The sequence below is a fragment of the Diospyros lotus genome, chromosome 14 (assembly GCF_014633365.1).
Source record: "Diospyros lotus cultivar Yz01 chromosome 14, ASM1463336v1, whole genome shotgun sequence".
Taxonomy (NCBI): Eukaryota; Viridiplantae; Streptophyta; class Magnoliopsida; order Ericales; family Ebenaceae; genus Diospyros; species Diospyros lotus.
In genome coordinates, this window is record NC_068351.1 from 22161462 (window position 1) to 22171164 (window position 9703).

Below are 9703 nucleotides of genomic sequence, written 5' to 3' on the forward strand. Positions count from 1 at the left end.
ACATGCCATAAACAAGTTTTTCCGGTAGAACCACTCACAATAAACCAAGCCATAGGGATGAACACTCACCTTTATACCCAACTCAAATTTCCTCGAAAAATGCAATACACCTCGATTTGCGTGCCCACTTCAGCTTCACACGAGTCACTTCACCTTAAGCCACAAGACGCCCTAATCATCATATTTATCCAATAATCATCAAGATATAATTTTTTCCTTAATTTCCTCACATTTTCGTATTTTTTCTCCCATTTTTCTCATTGATAATCCAAAATAAATATCTACAAACCTTTTTCACCAAATATTTTTGCACAACAATTCCTAAAACAATTTTCCAAGAATAATACTAAAAAAAATGGAAAATAACTCACCTGCACGCGCCCCCACGTGCCTACGCATGTCTCTACAAGTGAAGCCAAAGCGTGCACTGCATGCGCGTCGTCTTCTCCGGCGAGCAGTTCACCGGCCGGCATCGGAATCCTCCCCCGATCACACCACCAGAAAGCTTCCTCCAAGTCGATCAAAGGGGTACCCTTAGGTGCCCGAACCAACCATTAGAGAGCCTCCAAATCGAGCAAAATTAGACCTGTCCCGGCCACTGCCCGCAACTTTCTGGCGACCCTCGAACACCCTTCAAACACACTCCAAAATGCTTCAAAATCTCCAGAAACGCTCCTCTTTCCTCAAGAATCAAAAGCCCCTTATTGGCTTCCTTCGATTCGCCCTCAAACTCGAGCAATTTGCTACTCCAAAATCGGCCAAGAACCCTCACTATTTATAGGCCAAAACTGACCCCCATGTGGCCAATCTCCGGCCATAGCTTCTCCCACACGCCTCTTAAACCATCCTTGGCCATGCCCAAACGAGATTGGGTTGTCATTTCTCTAGATTTTTTGGCCAAAATGGCAGCCAGATCTTCCATGCTTGAGCAAATTTTTGAAAATTGCATTTTAGCCCCCCTTGAAACTTTCTTTTACATTTTGGCCCTTATCCTCAACCCCCTGAATTATCCAACTATCCCACTAAGCCCCATAAGATCTAAACTCTTCATTCCACCCCCAAAAACAAAGAAAAACCATCATTTAGACCTCCCTCGACTAAAATTAATAAATTACACTTAAGCCCAATTATACGTAGGATCGTATGCTAACCAAAAATCTTTATGTTTTTTCTCGAAACCTCTTAAGGGTTGTTTTTTTATATTTAATATAGCCCTATTTAGGGTCCCGTTGACTTCTCGGGAATCCCTTACCATCATTCAGTTCCTTAGCCTGAATCTTAGCTATATCGAAAACCATTTCAAATCCGATTTTTTTCTATGTCATAAATCTTATCTCGAAATACTCGATACTAACGTACCATTTTCTTTAGGCATCTAAGTCTCGGGGTACTCCCTCTAGTCGATTCGGTGATTTATTTTTCCTATCAAGTTGTTTTTCAATATTTTAAACTCATGGCAATTTCATGAAAATTTGGGGTATTACAATTGACGAGGGTAGTCGATACTTTAGTTACAAATCATATGAGGAAACCGTAAGTACCCCAAGAAGCAGGAGGCAGTCGAGGCGATTCACCAGTTGCTCCACCAGTTCTAGTTGTAGGGGTAGATACCGGGAGCTAATTACTAAAGGATTTTATAGCCTTCAGACCACCAGCGTTCCATGGAGGCACAGATGCAACAGCGATAGAGAATTGGATGCTATCGATAGAGAAGCATCTTCGATCTATTGGATGTTTAGATGACCGAATGGTGCCACTTAGCACATTCATGTTTAGAGGTGACACTGAAAGATGGTGGGAAACTGCCCGCAAGAGGTTTGGGAATCGAGAGCCCACATGGATCGAGTTTCAACAAGTGTTCAACAATGCTTATTGCCTAGTGTGGGTCAAGAAGCAAAAAATCTATGAGTTCGTTGAGTTGGTGCAAGGTCCTAATATAGTGGCCTAGTACGAGACAGAGTTTATAGCCTTGTCTCGTTATGCCCCAGAGTTGGTGTCCACTGAAGCAAAGAAGGCTGCTAAGTTTTAGCGAGGATTGCGTGCAGATATCCATCATGCTTTCAGAGGAGCTTTGAGCGTGGATTATGCCACGGTAGTCCAGTGAGCGTATGCTATCGAGCGGGATCGCAACGAGTGGAGAGAAACACAAGCAGCTGGGAAGGGAGCAGGTACATCTCAGGGTACATCAAATAACAAGAAGATGAAGTGGACAACTAGACAAGGAAATAAGACAGAGAATAATCCACAGTGTGGTCAGTGTGGGAGGAAGCATGGGGGACCGTGCCTAGTTGGGAAGAACGTATGTTACAATTGCAGACAAGAAGGGCAGAGGAAGAAGGATTGCCCAAAGAATCAAGCAGCACTCCCTGCACCAAAGGTGACTTGTTTTCAGTGTAGACAAAAAGGTCACACAACTAATTGGTGTACACAACCACCCCAGAATAGAGGTCAGCAGGTGAATCAGAGGCCACAAGCAATCAGGGGGCCAAGAAGAGCACCCATACCAGCACAACCGGTAGCAAAGCATCCACCGCCCACGGAGAGACAAGTGTAGGGTAGAGTTTATGCCCTCACTATAGCTAAGACAGAGTAGGGCGACAGAACTATCCAAGATATTTTATCCCTAAATGGCCATAATGTGCGTGCATTATTTGATATTGGTTCTACACATTCTTTTATTCTACTAACACAGTGTGTTAGCTAGTGAAATTCTCAACCATTGATGACTTATTTCAAATGTCATTGTTTGTAAGTTTATTATTTTTACTCATTTGTTATGTTGAGGGGATTGTATTTGCTAGCAAGTGTACTAGTGGTTATTGCTTAAACAAGGAATTGTATGTTGGTTCTAACTCCAATTAAAAGTTAGTGTTATTTCTCTCTAGTGGAACCTTAAGTTTAGTCTTGAGAGAGAGGACTATAGCTGAACTTCTACAAAAATTCTTTTGTTCTTTGTGGTTGATTGATTTAAATTTTCATATACTTGCTCAATCACATTTTATTAAGATCATGAAAATTAAGAGTTTTTCAAAAGAGCTAAAATTATTAATTTTTGAAAAATCAATTCACCCTTATCTTGGGTATTTTTTTGGGAAAACAATGCTCATCCAAGATTTCACCCAAATGATCATCTAAGATCTCACCCAAAGGCTCACCCAAGATTCCACCTGGAAGCTCGCTTATGAATTCATCTAGAGGTTCATCCATGCATTCATGTTGTTTCTCCTGGGCAACGAAGATACTTGACAATATAACAAGGTAATTCTCTTGAACTAAGTCCACCTAGGTTGAGTTCTCCTGAACCACGTCCTCCTAGAGCGTCATAGTGTCCTTCCAAATGCCTTCTACTAGACAGCCAGAGACTAAATCTCCACTAAGTAACTCTATCATTTTTTGCTTGGATAATAGTGAAGGGATAAACCCAAAACAGGGGACTAAGGCCAAAAATCCAACTCTTGGTGGATCCATACATGGGTATACTTGTTTTAAAACATTTTTAAAACCAAAACATAAGCACGACAGAAACAAAAACAAAAACAAAACCCTTGCAAGACTTAGTATTAATCATCCATATGCATAAACACGAAAAACCATCCATAAGGCGCTTAGGGATATACCTCTACAGATGATTTCTTTTGTCGGTTGTCCAATGTGCCTTAATCTCCCAACTTTCTCATGGCTACCCTAATCTACTCCTACTCCTGCAAAGCACAGGTGACCAACTAGCCTCCTCAACTGTGGAGGATCTAGTCCATCCACGCCTAAATCGCCTTGGAACCCTTCACCGGAGCCATGCAAGACCCTTTCAATGAAGGTGAACCAAAGCTGTGAAGGTTCCTCTCAAGTTGCAAAAAACTATCTCACAATTGGGATCAAGAAACGAAAAAGAAAGATGGGCCACTCCTTGGAGCAAGAAGAAGAAGAAGGCCCAAGCTCTTGAGGAAAGGAGATGAAGAAGCAAAGAAGGAAAAAAAATTGCTTGAAATTACAATCGAGACTCTCCCAATTTTCCTCTTCCAATTTTTCTTTTCTCGTAAGCTTTATTTTCTCCCTTTCTCATATTAAATATTGCATCAGAACATTTAATACTCTGATGTGACAAAGCGACGAAGTGCAGAAGCACGTGAGATTAATCCCGCTCTCAAAACTGGCGAACGTATGAGAGGATAAGTGGACTGAATCATAAAGATCGGTCGATCGAGACTTATGCCTGTCAATCGTTTGTGCCAACTTTTGTTACTTCAATATGTTTCACTTAGGCCCCACTATTAGCTCTTAATAGCCCTTCCATTAACTCTTAATGGAACTAAGGCCCTTATTAACTCTTAACGGTCTCCTAGACATGTTGATTCATTCAATTAACTGTTAACTGAAACTGTCATCATTAACTCTTAATGAAGTGGAACACAATAACAATAAAGGTTCACTAGCTAATCCGATACATTACTCAATGTGCGTGTGATTTTCTAGGTTCATAGCCATGTAGCAATTAACATAAGTCAACTCCTTAATGCCGGTCAAACACTTTGACTTACTAAGAGGATCTTTCCAGCTCCTCAAAGCATTAGCTAGGACTCAGGACGATCCTAATGGCAATGATGTCGATACTTTAGATGAACCTATTAAGGCTCTTCGATTATCCTGCATTATAATATTTCCATTTACTAACATCTTGACCGAATGAGAGACATAGACTGATTAAACTTATAGGACTTGGTAAGTATGACATATCCAGTACGGTGTGATTGAGGTAGCATCTCGGAACTCCTTTCGACATTGGAAACTCCTTTTCGATCAAGTTTACCTTAGTCGGGGGTTTTCCAACTACAACCAACTGAGACCACATAGGATGGTCACTCCCATTTGATGAAGGCCAATGGATCCTATCAACGGGAATTTACTTACATACACCATTCATTACAAAAAAATCGATATTTAGCAGCAATTTTTTTCATATTTAACGGCAGTCTTTAAAACATTTAGTGGCAGTTTGAAAACCGTCGCAAAATTTCAAAAACTTGAATTTTAGCAGTGGTTTTGAAACCGCTGGTGTTTCCCCCCATAAACGCGCCCTACCTAGCTGGGTGCCTTGCCCCTGCTCCCCACACGCGAGCACCACATGGCCACATGTTCACGTGCCATACGACAATGCTGGAAATTTAATTCTAGCGCCTTCCCCTTCCCTGATTTCGAACTTGGGACCTTCCGTACACGTGCACGCGCGGGACATCATATATGTTTTGTCGTAATTTTTAAAAAAACCACAAAAAAAATCAATTTTTTGTAGTGATTGCACATAAACCACACATAGAATATCCCTACCTTTCACAGCAGTTGGTTTTGCTCAATAGTAAATCCTAGACACTAGTGCACAAGACAGTTATTTCACTTATTGTCAAAAGACCATATACGCAATCAAGAACCGATAACAAATCATTAATTCTCACAGCCATGTGATTTGTTATAGGCGTCACATTCAGTAGATATTCAACTAAGACCCACCCACATGTTTGCTATCTGCATCTCATACAATATGGCATGTGACTCACCATCTATTACCATTAACATTTCATGTTAATCAATAGTAGTAGTCTATGTGTTGGTGCATAATTGATAAATCATATTCTCCTTTTGATAAATCTAAGGACTAGGAATTCCTTTAAGAAATCATGAACTGGAGATTTTCGTCACTTATTCTCAACACTTAAAAATAAGATCTCTACTAGGAAGTCTAAAGACTCATTCATAAGAAAAACCTAGAGTATATGAATAAAGAGATGACATTTTATTTATAAACAAGATTAATCATTATTGTCGCTTACATACATCTAATGTAATGTAAATCCAACATTTGAGCACTAACACTAATAAACTGAACCACCAGCTACCTATTTCCTCAAGTAGATATATGCCATTTGTTGGCCTTACTATGTTGTGACTAAAGCATTCCCACATTATAACCTTTAATTGTTGTATTTTGGCAACAATAACTTAGCACCATATGTGGGAACTAATGGAAAGTCTAGATCAATGGCAAGAATAACCAAATCTAGTTGTGTGAGAAATCAATTGTGTAATAGACAAAGGAGCGTCAATCCCAGAAGAATAACAAGTTCACCCATCAGAAGCGACAATCCCTTGGGATGTAAAATAATACACCTCGTTTGGGAGGCTGGGGGCCTTGATAACCAACAATATTCTCCGACGTGAAGTTGGCAAGTGAACCCGACTTCTTTACATGCCCTTGAAACAAGACACTTTTCTCTAGGACAACCTCCCTTTGCAACTGGGATACTAAGAACGAATTCCTATAGGCCTTTAATAGCCCTATGAAAGAATTTCCAAGAGGCAACTAGCATACTTGGGTCCTCGGGAAAGGCACCACCAACTGTTTTACTTGTTGAGTATAAAGATTTGAATAGAAATTACAATGCATTGAAGAAAAGTCATGATAAGAATGCCAAAACATTAGAAGACCTAACCTTTTTACAACAAAACTTGATGCTTAATGTTGAATTATCTCTATCCATCTAACACTTGACCATCGAAAGAAGCTGACCTCTATTACTGATAAGGAGATTGTGCCCACCCTCTCAAAATCCTTATTAATCTGAGCTGCTAATGGGGAATAGCTAAGAGGCACAACCTAGAAATCTTCAAGAGCCTTTTTGTGTGCCTACCCTTGAGGATGTAGCGGTCAAAAGGAGTAGGCGAACAGGAAATGTGGTCACCCACAAAGAATCCATTGATAACACAACCTTAAGAAGAAGCGAAAACTCGACTCAAGTCCTCCATCTACGACCGACCACCACTGGGGCTGTAATGACGAATCCCTTGAGAGCCTTAGAAGTAGAGAAAATCATAGAAGAAATTTTGGAACATAAAAAAGTGATAACTTCACATAAGGAAACACATAGGAGGAGAATCCCCTTTTCTGCAGGGTTGCCTGGACAACCACTCCCATTGAGATTCGAGCTTCTACAATTGTCAGTATACTTGAGGAGAGAAAACCCTAACCAACGTGTCTAGCATTGTGAAAGGAATTCATCATGGCCTTCACAATCAACACCCCGCGAGGAAGAAAGATCCCACTTATTTGCTTAGTATTCGCCAACCACCAAATGAGACATTGAGGGCAATACCTTGACCGTTTGAGAAATGCTATCTTGGAAGTTCAAGAGGTACAAATTGGCTTTTTTTTTGGATCCCTTATCATATTTTTTTTTGTTTTTGGTAAAAAGAGCAAGAATTAAGTGTTAAAGGGAGAATAATAGAGCATAGAGTACTAGTTTTACAGCAAGCTTTGAAATACCAAGACTGCCGCAGCTAAAACAGAAATGTTCCAATAAAATCCCAGTTAATTAAACTCACTAAACATTTTTTTACCAATAACGAATCAGAGGCAATTAATGAACAAACTATAGTGTTATAGGAGTGTCATTCATGCAGCGTATAGTAACGTGTACTCTAAATGATATAAAAGAAAAAACAAAAAGACGAACTCCCACTGATCAACCCAATACACCCCCATATAGCTATAGCTATCCACATCCCATATCCCAAACAGAGCATTGACAAGCCAAGTTTCTTATTCTACGCCCTTGAATCTTGTTTCTCTGGTACCCTATTTCCATCAAATTGGAGGATTCGATCCATCGATCGATCATCCCTTGGAACTGCGAGAAAGCTGCACTTTCGATTCATCCAGTTTCTGTTTGGACGAGTCCACAAGATCGACATGGCCCGGGAACGACAACAGCCAGAAGCTGCGCAAGAAGAAGTTGAAATGCGATTAATTCCGACGGACCAGGATTTGGTGAGTTGGTATCTTGCAAGCATGAACTTGGGCCGCCCTCCTCCCGTTTATCCTCCGATACGAGAAATCGATGCCACCCACTTCTATAGCATGCCCCCTAAGGATCTTGGTCCGTACCTCGATGGTTTCTTGTTCCATTTCATCTTTCTTTTATCAACTTCGACACTTTTCGACGACAACAATGAACATTTCCTTTTTACATTCCATCAAATTTTGTTGGCTCGTTTGCAGTGGAAGGAGGCCCGTCGCCTGTGGGTCAACGGCAATGGTTCTTCTTCGTTCGCGGCGGCGCGGAAACGACACGAATCCGAGCGGTCGGAGATGGAGCCGCCGGTTCTTGGAGATCCTACGGAATCGAAGAACCAATCTACGATGAACAAGTTCTTGGTTTCAAGATTCCCTTCACTTACTATTCTGGTTCACTGGGAAGACCGAGGAGAACTCATTGGAGAATGCAAGAGTACAGACTGCCCCACAAATCTGTCCAGGTGACTACTGCCTCCAATTAATTAATTTCCCTAAGTGACCAGAAACTACTGCTATTAACGCATTTACATTTTCCCTTTCCTTCTATTTTCTTTCTTCCTTTGTTTTTTGTTTTTCCTTCTCAATTTGCAGAATGCTCAGTGGGTTCTGGAAATAATTACACGAGGGAGAGATTACAGTAGCAGCGGCAACAGAGGAAAAAGATATATACCTAGGAGGAGTAATAGGCAGTGATTCATTTAATTTTTCATATTAATTCCTCTTTTTCTGTTTTTTCTAGTTAGTTTGATTAATACTAGCTACTTACGTGCCTCCACAATATATATAGTGTGGGGAAGACAATTAAATAAAGATGGCTGGCAATGATGATATAAAATAAATGTATATACATGTGATACACCCAAGAGAATTAGCAAGCCTAATCTCAAGTATAATTGACAGCACGTGGTTCATTCTAGTTACGTGGGTTTATTTCATACTTTAATTTGTCTTTACTTGGTCTTTAGTTGTTGGCGACAATTAATTCCTATTTTCTAGCAGTGTTGGGTTTGTTTGTAGAGGGTTGGGTTAGTGCCTTTTGTGTTTGTTATTTATGCTTCCATGTTTCTTAATTCTAGTAAGTTTGTTGACTGCATATATATTGTTGGGACCAATGGGAAGGAGATTATCAAGTTGAAAATTCCAAAAACTCTTTGTATTTTGTAGTTTGCCCCAAACCCATAACTGGAGCTTTTTATTATTTGGCCTATCCCAAATTGGTATAAGAGCCACGACGATCAACAAAGAAAAATTGGAGAGTGATGTTCGCGAGCTTTCATAGGGTCTACAACGCCTGGACGTTAGTTCACAAGCAGAAGCCAAAGCTCACTATGAGGAACTACAAAGCATGGAAAATACACTTAATGTGTTGATGAGCAGAGTGATACTTGGGCCTCCATCTCCCATAGAGAGCACTTCGTCCAATCAACAAAGCACTTCTTCTGAGCAACAAATTGGAGAGGATCCTGGCACTTCCAACAACCATGCTCCTCCAAGGTATATCAAAATGGATTTTCCCACGTATTCTGGGACAAAACCCACAGAATGGCTTCATTGAATCAAGGGATCCAGGAGGATCAAAGAGTGTCGTTAGCTTCTTCTCACCTTGGAAGGGAGGCAAATACTTGGCTTCTTTGGCTTCGACGGACATACAAAGATGAGGGATATGCCATATGTTAGCCATTATTTGAAAAAGAACTATTTGCTTGTTTTGGGCCAACTGATTATGAAGACTTTGATGAGGCACTCTCACAAATCAAACAAGTGGGCTTTGTTAAGGACTACCAATGTCAGTATGAACAGATTGCAAACCATTGGAAGGATTGGCCAAAAGGTTTTAATCGACATTTTTTTGGGGAGGGT